We start from the raw sequence: 13,419 nt of genomic DNA on the forward strand, positions 1-13,419 counted from the left end.
TCAAACAGTGAAGACAGACACGAGTGATTACAGTTCAAGTGTGTTTATTTAACTTCAATGGGTTGGTGCTTATCTAACCCTAAACCTAAGGATAGAAACAAGCTACGACCATCAAATATTAATAATGCAGTCCTAGTAGAGTCTCTGTCAAAATAAAAGGACCTTTACTAATAAACCTATTGCCAATCCTTACTTCTAAATAAGGGATTCAAGAAATGATATATCAGGATAGTCAAGCAGTTGGCGTCCCTTCCCCGCGTTTTCAGCACGGGACAAGGCGGCACGCTCGAGCTTTGCACACAATCTGACTTCTCTGCCACAATGATATAGTTCAAAGCATAGGTATCAGGGCCTTCTGCGTCAAAGCCTCCTTTCCAATGAAAGTCTCTTATTGCAGAGGTCCTGACGCAACAAACAAGCACCAAAGTTCCTTTCTTATCAGGATTTTCACTTTCCTAGGTTTTTGGGTCTACTGTTCACCATGGGACCCCCTTTAAACACAGATCTCCCTCATTCCATCTTAGACACCTTAAGCACAATGTTCACAATTGGTCTCCCTCATTTGGAGTCGTACCACTTAAGCACAATGTTCACAATTGGTTGCCCCCATTTGGGCTCTGACCCCTTAGACACAATGTTCACAATTGGTCTCCCTCGTTCGGGCTTGGACCATGTAATCTCAATTTCCAAACCTTCCGATTTGTATGAAAAATCAAGGACTTTCAGTTGTGTGATGGATTTTGCTGAAACTGTTGCAGGACCACTTCAATTCACTTAATTTCTTATTTTCATCTTTTACTTTCTCTTCTGCCACTTAGTTGCATACCTCACAGAGGCCTTCGATTGAGCACACTCGTAGTACCAGACTACTCTGTCAGTGTCATGCGCCGCTTTACCTGGCGCCTTTGGCCCCGTAGGCTACGGCATCGCAGATGATTGCCCTTCCTCTTCCTGGTTTGGGTGTGGGTCTAGTCTTTCTTTCCCGGTTCCCTCTTAACCCCTCCCCTCCCCCCTCTCTGTGCGTTGCAACTCACTGTGCTCCTCTCCGTGAGTTATACGTTCGTTTCTGGGCTCTTCCCCGTTTCTCCCTCTCTGCTTTCCCCCCGGCTCCCTCCTTTTTTTCCTTGCCTCCTAGTTCTTTTGCCTTCTGTCCTGGCGGGTTTCCTGCTCCGCCACTTCTCTCGCTGCAGCCGAGGTCTCCTCCGGGTTTCCCTCGGCTCGTGTCTTCCATCGGGCTGCCCCCGGCTGCTGCTCCCGGGTGTGCTCCTACTTTTCACGGAGTTCCACGTGATCCTCATCTGCTATAGAAGCTTTCCGGACCATTACCCACACAGGTAGGAATCGCCGACCTCCTCTGTTGCATTCTGGGACCCGCAGTTTGAGTACCTACCTTTCCGGATCTACTACCATCAAGAGGTTTTTTCTGCATTGGGCTTTTTTCCTCTTGAGAACCGGACTTCTTCGGAAGGAAGCCCCTCCTCCTTGCCAACTACAAAAGGACATCAGGGTGGCTTCCGACCGAGGAAGACCATTCCTCTTCGACCGGAGACATCCAAAGCCAAAGAAAGAAAGGCGAAGAAAGGACAGCTCCATAACTTCAGGTGAGGAGGAGGAGGAGGAGGGAAAGGGCAAGACAAGCAGAGTTTCGGAACAGTATACTTGCACAGTCCCCGAAAGCAGACCTATTTATCCGCCTAGTATTGAGAGATTGAAACGCCACAACAAAAACATTGTGATGGCTACAGCCGAACAGTTGCAGGAAGTTGTCAATGCCGTACAGGCTTTGACCCAAGAAGTGCAGAATCTAAAGAATGAGAACGCTACTCTTAGACAAACCATTGATGCCCGGGAACAATTGCGGTCCGAATTACCTCCACTACCCCTTACTTCCGGTAAATACGATGGATCACCTCGCAAGTTCAAAGACTTCATGGAAGCTTGCATAATATATTTTACTTTCCGTCCTCAGTCCTTTGTCTCCGATAAGGCACGCATAGGGTTTCTGATCTCTAACCTTACGGGCAATGCGTTGGCCTGGGCTGCGCCTTTAGTTACTAGCGGCAGTCCCCTGCTACAGGATTATGGCGCCTTTACCGCCCAGTTCAAGGCTGCGTTTGAACAACAGGAATCAGCCCAGGTAGCCAGTGAAGAGCTGTTGGACATCCGGCAAGGCACTTCTGAACTGCTGACTTACATATCCCACTTTAAACGGGTAGCAGCGGAGACTGGATGGCCAGACACTGCCCAATATGCCATATTCCGCAGAGGACTTAGGGAGGAACTCAAAGACGAACTGGCATGGTCACCTAGACCAGCAACTCTTTCCGACTTGATTTCCACTGTACTTCAGATTGACTTCCGTTTGAATGAAAGACGGTCTGAGCGGCGCAAGAACTGCAGCATTTCCGTCAGATTGGATTCCCCTATTCCCAGTTCCTCCTCACCTTCTTCACCTGCCACGGTACATGAAGAACCAATGCAGATCGGTATCATGAGAGGTCCTTTAAGTTTGGAGGAAAGAAAGAGAAGAAAGGATCATAACCTTTGTATGTATTGTGGCTCGGCCAAACACTTATTACGGGACTGCCCTCTTGTACCCCCACGGCGCCAGGGAAACGACCAACCTCGGAATTAGAAGGGGCCGATTTCCGAGGTACATCAAGAGGTCCCTACGTTACCTTAGCCATTACCACTACTTTGCTTTCTGATGATAACCGACTCATGGTAATGGGTATCCAGCTTCAAACCAAGAATGGAAGACTAGAAGTACTAGCACTATTGGACTGCGGGGCCGCTGGCTGTTTTATGGACATATCCTGGGCCAAACGGAAGGTCATCGAGACACAAGAGAAGGAAGAGAATCAGAAGGTGGAGGGAGTTGATGGCAAGCCACTTTGTTCCGGTCTGATAACTCATTCCACAGTTCCCTTGACTATGTCGGTCACGCACCATGAAGAGACCATCCAATTTGACCTAATAAAGGCAGCACATTTTCCAGTCATACTGGGCATAACTTGGCTCCGGAAACATAATCCAGTCATAGATTGGATGAAGAACCAGATGGCCTTTTCTTCTGGCTACTGTAATCAAACTTGCCTCCTGAAGAATAACTTCGCCAAAATATACATGGTCCCAGCAGAATCTATGGCTATAACAGCTGCAGAAATCATTCCTATTCCAGCCTTCTTGACAGACCTCAAGGGGGTGTTCGACTGCGAAGGTCCTCAAGCACTACCCCCACACAGGCCAGAGGATTGCTCTATTGATTTAGTTCCGGATGCGATTGTACCATTCGTTAGGATGTTCTCCTTGTCCCTCAAAGAAAAGGAAGTGCTGCGGAAGTACCTAGATGAGAACCTTCAGAATGGTCTGATCCAACCCTCCCGTTCTCCTGCTGGGGCCTCACTATTCTTCGTCCCAAAGAAAGATTCTCAAGAGCTCCGCCCCTGCATAGACTATCGTGGTCTCAATAGTGTCACTGTTCGAGACCGGTACCCCATGCCCCTGATAAAGGATGTATTGGAAGCCGTACAGGGGGCAACAATATTTTCTAAACTGGATCTCCGACAAGCCTACCATCTCTTAAGGGTCAGAGCGGGAGACGAATGGAAGACGGCTTTCCGGACCCCGTTCGGCCTCTTTGAGTATCGTGTCATGCCATTTGGCCTGGTTAATGCCCCTCCGGCATTTCAAAGGTTCATGGACCATATTTTTTCAGACCTCCTTTTTCTCAACACCATTGTTTATTTAGACGATATCCTTGTCTACTCGACATCGCAGACTGAACACCAAATTCATCTACGTCAGGTCATTCTAAGGCTCCAAGAACACAAGCTGTTAATAAACCTTAACAAATGCCTTTTTCAAGTATCCACTATTCCCTACTTAGGATTTCTCTTGTCCCGAGAAGGAGTCCGGATGGATCCCAAAAAGGTCACCGCCATCCTAGATTGGCCAACACCAAATTCAGTAAAAGATGTTCAAAGATTCTTGGGTTTGAGCAACTTTTATCGGAAATTCATCTCTGGATTCTCCAAGACAGTATTACCCATAACGGCCCTTCTCAAAAAGGGGACTCATCCTTTCAAGTGGACCGAGGAGGCCAATCAAGCTTTTAACCAACTCAAGATCGCCTTCTGCTCGGCACCCGTTCTACATCAACCCGACCAAACCCTACCCTTCATCGTTGAGACGGATGCCTCAGCGGCTGCTTTAGGGGCAGTCCTTTTGCAGGAACATGAGGGTTTAGAACATCCCATAGCCTACTTTTCGAAGACGTTGACACCCAGCCAGACGAATTATTCAGTCCTTGAAAAGGACTTATTGGCGATGAAGACAGCGTGTGAAGAATGGGGTCACTTACTCCAAGGCTCGGCTCATCCCTTCATCATAAGAACGGACCATAAGAACTTAAGGGTAATGCAACAAATGGAGTGTGTGAATTCCAGGCAGCCCAGATGGGCACATTTTTTTTCCCAGTACGAGTTCAGCATAACGTACCTACCTGGAACTAAAAACGTCCTAGCAGATGCCCTTTCATGTCAACCTATGCCAGGCAGGGTTGTTTATAGCAGGCCGGAGTATATGTTCCATCCAAAAAGGATCATCAATGCGGTATCCTCTTTTCTCCAAAAAGTGAGAAGGGCCACGATTTCTTATTCTCCCTTACCTCTAGATGTGGCTCACAGAGAAGGTCTGTGCTTTCGTAACCAAAGGTTGTTTCTGCCTGATCCTGAGACCAGACGCCAGGCACTTGAAAGGTGTCATGACAGTCCGGTAGCAGGACACAGAGGGGTCACTAATACCATCGAGTTACTGCAACAGCAGTTTTGGTGGCCTGGGTTACGGAGAGACACTCAAAGCTATGTGCAGACCTGTCCCACATGTTGCATGTCAAAATATGATACCAGAAGGCCCTTGGGTTTGTTACATCACAACCCTATCCCTGAAAGACCTTGGTGTACCATAACCACAGATTTCATAGTTGAAGTACCGCAATCAGAAGGATGCACATGTATTATGGTTACAGCTGATACTTTTACCAAGATGGCACATTTCACTCCCCTACCTGGGGTGCCTACTGCTACCAAGGTGGCTGCGGTGTTTATCCGAGACATATTCTGTCTACATGGTCTTCAAATTAAGATCATATCTGACCGAGGAAGTCAGTATACTTCTCAATTTTGGAAGACTCTCTGTGCCAAGTTAGGTGTACAAAGAGCTTTATCGTCAGGTTTCCACCCACAAACCAACAGACATACCGAGAGACTGAACGCCTCACTGGAGCAATACCTCCGGTGTTTCATAAATCATCAGCAAGATAATTGGGTGGCACTACTTCCCTTGGCAGAGTTTTCGTACAACAATAGTAAACACAGTTCTACATCTCTCAGTCCATTCTTTTGTTCCAACGGAATCCACCCTCAAGCTATATTACCGGGCGATCTGCAGGCTACATCTATTCCTTCGGTTCATAACTTGCTCACAAACATCGCGGAAGCCCACAAGATAGCCAAAAGGTGTCTGTTAGACACCCGCCAACGTTACTGCGATCAAGCCAACCCTCATCGACTGCCGTCCCCCTCCTGGCAGGAAGGAACCAAGGTATGGCTCTCTACAAGATACTTACCTCGTTGGTTGAAAAGATCAAAACTTTCTCCTCGCTATGTGGGCCCATTCACCATCTCCAAACGGATCAACCCAGTAGCCTATAAACTACACCTACCTGAACACATGAAACAGATCCACCCGGTGTTCCACTCCTCTCTGCTCAAGGAATATCGATCAGATCCCTTTGAGAGGTCTTCCCCTACCATAAGACCCCCCTTAGGAGTCGACCCAGAGGAATACGAGGTAGCTTCCATACAGGATTCCAGGTACCGGAAGGGAAGACTGGAATATCTCGTTCACTGGAAGGGATATCCTCATACGGAGGATTCCTAGGAGCCGAGATCACATGTCCATGCTCCCTTGTTGGTGCGCCGATTCCATCGATCCCACCCGGGGAAACCGGGTGGCATCTCTTCGGGGGGGGGTCATACTGTCATGCGCCGCTTTACCTGGCGCCTTTGGCCCCGTAGGCTACGGCATAGCCGATGATTGCCCTTCCTCTTCCTGGTTTGGGTGTGGGTCTAGTCTTTCTTTCCCAGTTCCCTCTTAACCCCTCCCCTCCCCCCTCTCTGTGCGTTGCAACTCACTGTGCTCCTCTCCGTGAGTTATACATTCGTTTCTGGGCTCTTCCCCGTTTCTCCCTCTCTGCTTTCCCCCCGGCTCCCTCCTTTTTTTCCTTGCCTCCTAGTTCTTTTGCCTTCTGTCCTGGCGGGTTTCCTGCTCTGCCACTTCTCTCGCTGCAGCTGAGGTCTCCTCCGGGTTTCTCTCAGCTCGTGTCTTCCATCGGGCTGCCCCCGGGTGCTGCTCCCGGGTGTGCTCCTACTTTTCACGGAGTTCCACGTGATCCTCATCTGCTATAGAAGCTTTCCGGACCATTACCCACACGGGTAGGAATCGCCAACCTCCTCTGTTGCATTCTGGGACCCGTAGTTCGAGTACCTACCTTTCCGGATCTGCTACCATCAAGAGGTTTTTTTCTGCATTGGGCTTTTTTCCTCTTGAGAACCGGACTTCTTCGGAAGGAAGCCCCTCCTGCTTGCCAACTACAAAAGGGCATCAGGGTGGCTTCCGACCGAGGAAGACCATTCCTCTTCGACCGGAGACATCCAAAGCCAAAGAAAGAAAGGCGAAGAAAGGACAGCTCCATAACTTCAGGTGAGGAGGAGGAGGAGGAGGGAAAGGGCAAGACAAGCAGAGTTTCGGAACAGTATACTTGCACAGTCCCCGAAAGCAGACCTGTTTATCCGCCTAGTATTGAGAGTAAGTGGTATTGTATCTTTCTCTGTTAAAGTTCAAACATCCATCAGCAATTAAGCTTTCCTTGTGTCGTTCATCACACAGGCTACTAATCTTCGTTCATGTGCTCTTTATACATGTTGCAACTTGCAACCTTGACTTCAACACAGACCGGTCTTGCATCGGTCTCCTCAACTCACTGGCTGTGTTGATCTCTCTGGCGCTGCTTTGATCCTGGAGCCAAGGACAATACCACAGTGGCTGCTGCTCCTCCCGGACTCGGTAACCATTCAAGAGGGCCACGGGTATGTCCTTCACACAATGCAGGAATCTTCAGTCTGGTCTCATGACCTTATGCCTTTTACTCTGAAGAATTCTGGAAAGTAACGGTTTCTCGCCAGAAGGGTCAAGGGTAACTCCCTCCTTGCGCATTCTTCTTGGTGTGGTGTACCGTTTTTCTCACCTCGTTCAGCTGCCATCTGGAAAATACTGTTCCTTCATGTGCTTTGCCTCGCTCAGAGTGTGGTCTCGTGCTCCACCTTTTATCCGTGTGGGGAAGCTTAATGGATGTCAGGTGTGAGTGGTTACCAGTAATTGCCTGACCTTGCCTGAGCATAGTAGTGGGACATGTCAGGTACAATGCTCCGGTGTGAGTCTGTTTTCTTCCAGAGCAGGCTGTCTGTGTGAAAGTATTTGTGGAGGGAAAGGGGGGTAAAGTTCCCAAATATCCTACCGGGTATGATGGGGTAAAGGTGTTACAGGGAGAGGGATACCGAGTCTCACCATCAGGTGTCCCGCTCCAACTCCTCAAAGATCCCTCACCCATGTGATCCTCCTGCCCTGGTCCACCCCCAGGTTATGGATCCAAAGGCAATGGCTGTGCCTTAGCTACCTAAGAGAGAGACCCCCAGGGACTAGGGGGTGAGACACATTGTGGTTTTTCACACCAGGATAACTGGAAAAAAAACATCCAAGGTGGAGTCTGCTGGAATACGCTCCTCGAGCAAAGTGTACGACAGACATCTATTGCAGCAGTCTACATCCAACCGCACAGAGGATAAGACAGCACGAATAACAATGGGGTAAGTACGGCAGCCAGCGGCAGAACGAATTAACTTATGAAATAAGGTCTGCTAAGATAGCCCTTACAAGCTTATTTGGCTTACGTTGTAGATATTGGTGACTACGCAGCAGGAGTGGCAGAATATATTCGATATATCGATAAAGAAAGACACAAGCGATTGGCGAACTGTGAGTGAACTCTGAGTAACACTTTCAAGTGTCTAATATGAATAGTTAGCTATAACAACTCCTTTCACAGATAGCAAAACCAGTTTGGATACTCCATTGTTTCCATAATAGGTGACGTTCTGTTATATAGCATATGCAAGAAAGAACCCTGAGACGGAGAGATCACGCACAGAATCCACTATGTGAGTATACCTATATTCAATAGAAAGGTTGAACAAATGAGCACCATTAATAAACTCCTCCTTCACAATGCATGTCATTGAACACGAGTGTCAGAGGAGAGCATGTTTATGGTGGATAAGTAGTGAGGTGTTCCAGTTATGATGTCTACAGTGTTTGGGTGTGGTGTAGGTGAAGTGCACAAGGAAACATCTGATTAAAAGAGGAGTTTCCAGATACTAGTTTGCATGCTATACTAAGGCCGCGTGATGAGACAGTTTTTGCCCTTTGTCTTGTGCGATGACAGTAGGTGAATATATAGTGTATGATTGTCTGCTTGCAGGAGAACAAATTAAAGGCCCCAGGAAGCAGAGAAGCAAAAATATATATAGGGCCTCATATATTAGGGCCTATATATATACATATTCAGTAAAAACACTTTGTTAAAGGGATGTTATGGTTCAGTTGCGCTACTAAAAACCTATGAAATTCAGTAAAAACTTTGTTAAAGGGATGTTATGGTTCCAAGTAAATCCGAAAAACCCATGAAATTCGTAAGTTATGGTGAGCTAACCAACCATAACTCGCGCCACCGCTGTGCACTGCTAAGACTAACACCCAGGACATAAAAGATGACATCACAAATGTCATTGATGACATCACTGATGACATCACATGTGCATTTACTTTTCATGAAAAAGCTGTAGAAGGGATTCTTATTGTAAAGTTGACAAAAAAGTGTCAAGGATCATTGGAATAAATATCATGAGCTAATTAGTGCATTAAGGAATGCATTTATATAAATATCATTCTATTATGAAGTTCTATCCAGTACACTAAGCTATTCATGTAGAAACATAAGCAGTGTGTGTAGCATACATGATGAAGGGTCAATATTCATAATCTTGTCATGCTGAATACTGAAATGATAACTGCTTTTTATTACAGTTTTGCATATTGTGAAACATGTAATAGATAGCTAATAAAACCCAATTACTACATTATTGCATTACTGCACACAAAACACAAGCAGACAACAACACATACAAATAGAGCATATACAGGGCAAGTGAAGTAAACAAAAAACAGCAGTATTGACCGACAATTTTCATAACGTAACTGATTATCTTCATGTACAGAAATTATTGCTCTGCTTCAAAACTACTACTTCCCTATGTAACTATCACACATTGTGACTAGACCCTAATGAAAGTAGTGTACGTGCAATGTGTACGAATATGAGCATATTCAGGGAAAGTACAATAATAAAAAAACAACAGAACTGTAAGACAGTGTTGATAACCGTACTAATCATCTTCATACATAGAAAGCATTGTTGTCTTCCAAGTCTGTGTTTTCTCCTTTGTATATGTTTCATATGCTTTGAGTGGACCCTAAGTGAATTACTGTAAGAACATATTTGAAGTATAAGTCTACAACTATAGTACTTTTTATTATAGTATTGTGAATTTTTAGTTCCTGACTGTTACTGGCCTATATATCAGTAGAGGAAAAAAGAGGGAGCCAGCCATGTGAACCAGTGATGTCATCAATGACATTTGTGATGCCATCTTTGATGTCCTGGGTGTTAGTCTTAGCAGTGCACGGTGGTGGCGCGAGTTATGGTTGGTTAGCTTACCATAACTTACGAATTTCAGGGGTTTTTCAGTTTTACTTGGAACCATGGCGTCTCTTTAACAAAGTTTTTTTACTGAATTTCATAGGTTTTTAGTAGCGCAACTTAACCATAAGGTCCCTTTAACAATGTTTTTTACTGAATTTCATAGGTTTTTAGTAGCACAACTTAACCATAATATCACTGACTTTATATACATCTAACATAGAACATATTGAACCCCCAGCTAGTGATTTTGATGTCCGCGGACTGTGCGTATGTCCACGGATGGATGCGGACAACAGCAACACTACTCAAAAACTCAGGGGGTATCTTGAATTATTATATTGTGCCATATGAACAGTGCACTAATTCAAAAACCAGCACACAAACACATTATATGTAGTAATATTTAAGAAATAGAACCTATATATCTAACACATCAACCATCCATTTAAATACCATATGTACTAAATTGAATATACCAACATTAAAAGAAGATAGCCTTTAACATAATTACCGCACAGAAACTGCACAACTAGGAGCAACAACAGATCTACAGACCAGTAAGAACACAACTTACCAGAAGCTAGTAAGTGTACTTCATTTTTCTTATATATTTCTACAATTTCTGTATTAGATACAATAAGAGTAATATATATATTTTTTTCTCACAGAAATGTCAAGTACTTTGGAGTGGCTTGAGGAGAATTTCCCACGTGAGGAAATGTCTGAAGATAGTGATACTAATGGTAGACACTTCTCTATATAACCAAATTAATAAACATTACTTCATGTACTCTTAACATATATAAATATTTTTTAACAGACCATACAAACATTGAAAATAGTACACCAAAAGATACATTGGATAAGACTCTCCAGCGCATGGAAGAAAAAATGGACATGCTCATGGCAAATTTCAACCATTTGAAGAACTTTATAGAGGACCACATAAAAGGAAAAATTAAATATCATTGTCCCACATGTACCTGTCCCCCCTCTCCATATCCCAGTCAATTATCCCCAAACCCTCTACATGAACAAAAACGTTTTTTGATGAGACTTCCATCCCTTCATCACCTCTTATCCCTCCTCTTGAAATCCCCAATTCCCCTGTGTTTGTATCAGCTTCTGCTTCCCCTTCTCTTTCATAAATTGTACATCTATATATATAATAAAACAAAACTATTATGTGTCTTAATTCAGTTATTTTTTCTTTTTTTTTTTTAAAAGTCAGTTAGCATGTCCGCAGACAGTGTGGGTGTCCGGAATGTCCGCAATTAACCAAAAATCAGGTGTCCTAAGGACACTATACCTGTCCGTACTATTCGCAGGCAAGTTACAAATGTTCTAAGAACACACTCTGTGTCCGGGATGTCCGTAAAACCCAAAATGGAGGTGTCCTAAGGACACTATACCTGTCCGTACTGTTCGCAGGCAAGTTGAAACTGTTCTAAGAACACACTCGGTGTCCGGGATGTCCATAAAACCCAAAATGGCAGTGTCCTAAGGACACTATACCTGTCCGTATTGTTTGTAGGCAAATGGGAACTGTACTAAGAACACAATTGGTGTCCGGGTGATCCGCATATATGTAAAATGGGGGTGTTCTAAGGACATTTTACCTGTCCGTACTGCCTAAAGAACATCTACGCACATGCGCACCACACCCGTAACTTTTCCGAACATCGCGCCTGTCCGTAACTGTTTGCGTCACTTGTGTCGCACTTTTGATTAATTTCAGGACCCGAACACTGTCCGTAGAACACCCGCACACATGCGCACAACCATTCCTGTTCATTTGATGTCCTGCGGACACCAATCCCCTTCGCGGACATGTTCGCGACGCCATCATGTGACCGCACCCACGCTGATCATGTGTTCTGAATTGTGGACACTGCCCGGGTCCCCAAACATTTTTAAAGTGCATTTTCAGGCTATCCACAGTATATTATAGCAAACATTCAACATAGCACATGTCCCAGACAATCACCCTGACTCTCTACACACTTTTTGGAACATTCTGAGCCTTTTTGGGATGTTCGATCTGTCCGCGGACAGCGCAGGTGTCCGCGGAGCATACACACGCACCCTTATAAAAAGGCCCTTATAAAAGGCCACACCCCAGAGCTCATCCTAATTTGGCTATTTGACAAAGCATTGTCTACTTTGGCTGGTATTTTGCTGCCAATCTTCTGATTTTTCTGAAACCTGATGGCATCCATGGCTCCTCTACTGCCATCTGGTGCTACATTTGCCTCAGCATCACCCCCACCCCCTCCACCACCACCACCTCCCCAAGGGCCTGAAGAGGGGAACAGGTGTGAGGATGCAGAGGAGGATGAAGAGGATGATGAGGATGAGGTAGTGGAAGTCCCTACTACCAGCACTCGCTGTGAGTCTTGGGTGTGGCGGTTATTTTCCATTCATGGTAACGTACGTAAGGCACGTGCGAACAAAGTCACCTGCAACAAGTGCAAAATGGTGCTGAGTCGCGGGAGGCTTGGTTCGTACAGTTTTGGTACGACTACTATGAAGCGACACCTAAGGTCGTTCCACGGTGGGGCCGTTCGCAAAGGTTGTACCTTGCAAGCAGCATAGTAGGTTGAGTTCCTCTACTTCATCCTCCGTTTCTGCTCCTCTCACCACAAGAGACACTCCTGTGGGAGAGCGCATCCCTCCAGCTGCCTCACAGGCCATTCACAATGCTGATGAACCTTACCTTTCGAGGGTCACAATTTTGAGAATGTACTGCGACGCAGTAATCTGCAGGGGGGAGAGACTTCGAAGTGCTTTCTACTACGGTCTCGGAGCACGAGAAAACCTGCCCACTACCTAAGTAAAGCCCACCCTACATCTTCCTCTCTCCACCCGCCCTTTCTTATCCCCGTGGTTGGTGTCCCTCCTTTCCCCTCCTCTACTCGTGTGTCGTGTATAAAAAACAAAAAAATTAAAAACAACAAAAATAAAAAAAGGCTCTTTTCAGACACTCCTTTCACAGTCAAAAAATAGAAGTGGCAAATAAATTGAGCAGGTTCCTGTGCATTTTTTTTTTTAGAAGTCTGCAGACAGTTTGCGAACATCAAATATTTTGGGGTGCCCTATCAAAATTATTGCACTTTTATCTGGGAGGAAGTGGTGGCTCTGAAAAGAGCCTTTTGGTGGTGTTTTTTTTCTATTTGAAAACATTTTAAATAATCAACACCTACTCCAAAAAAGATGGCTGTAATTGCACAAAAGGACACAATGCATTTTGTACATTTCTCAGAAAAATCTGATTACCAGCATAAGTAAGATGGACTCCATCTCTATGAAAAATGTATGTGCTACGAAACATAATATTTTCATTGTGAAAAGAGGACATGCCAACATCTCTTAGAAAGGCACAAACAGCCTTATTAACATTGCGCCTCGCTTTCTCCATTTGTGGACCAAATGAAGAAGAACTCAGCCACATTTGTCGCTGCGCAATATGAGAAAATATTACTTGGGAATTTGGAAACATTTCCATGACCTTCCCAAGTCCTTCTTTCATCGCAAATTGC

Source organism: Ambystoma mexicanum, chromosome 4p (genome assembly GCF_040938575.1).
Source record: "Ambystoma mexicanum isolate Mex_15411 chromosome 4p, UKY_AmexF1_1, whole genome shotgun sequence".
Classification (NCBI taxonomy): domain Eukaryota; kingdom Metazoa; phylum Chordata; class Amphibia; order Caudata; family Ambystomatidae; genus Ambystoma; species Ambystoma mexicanum.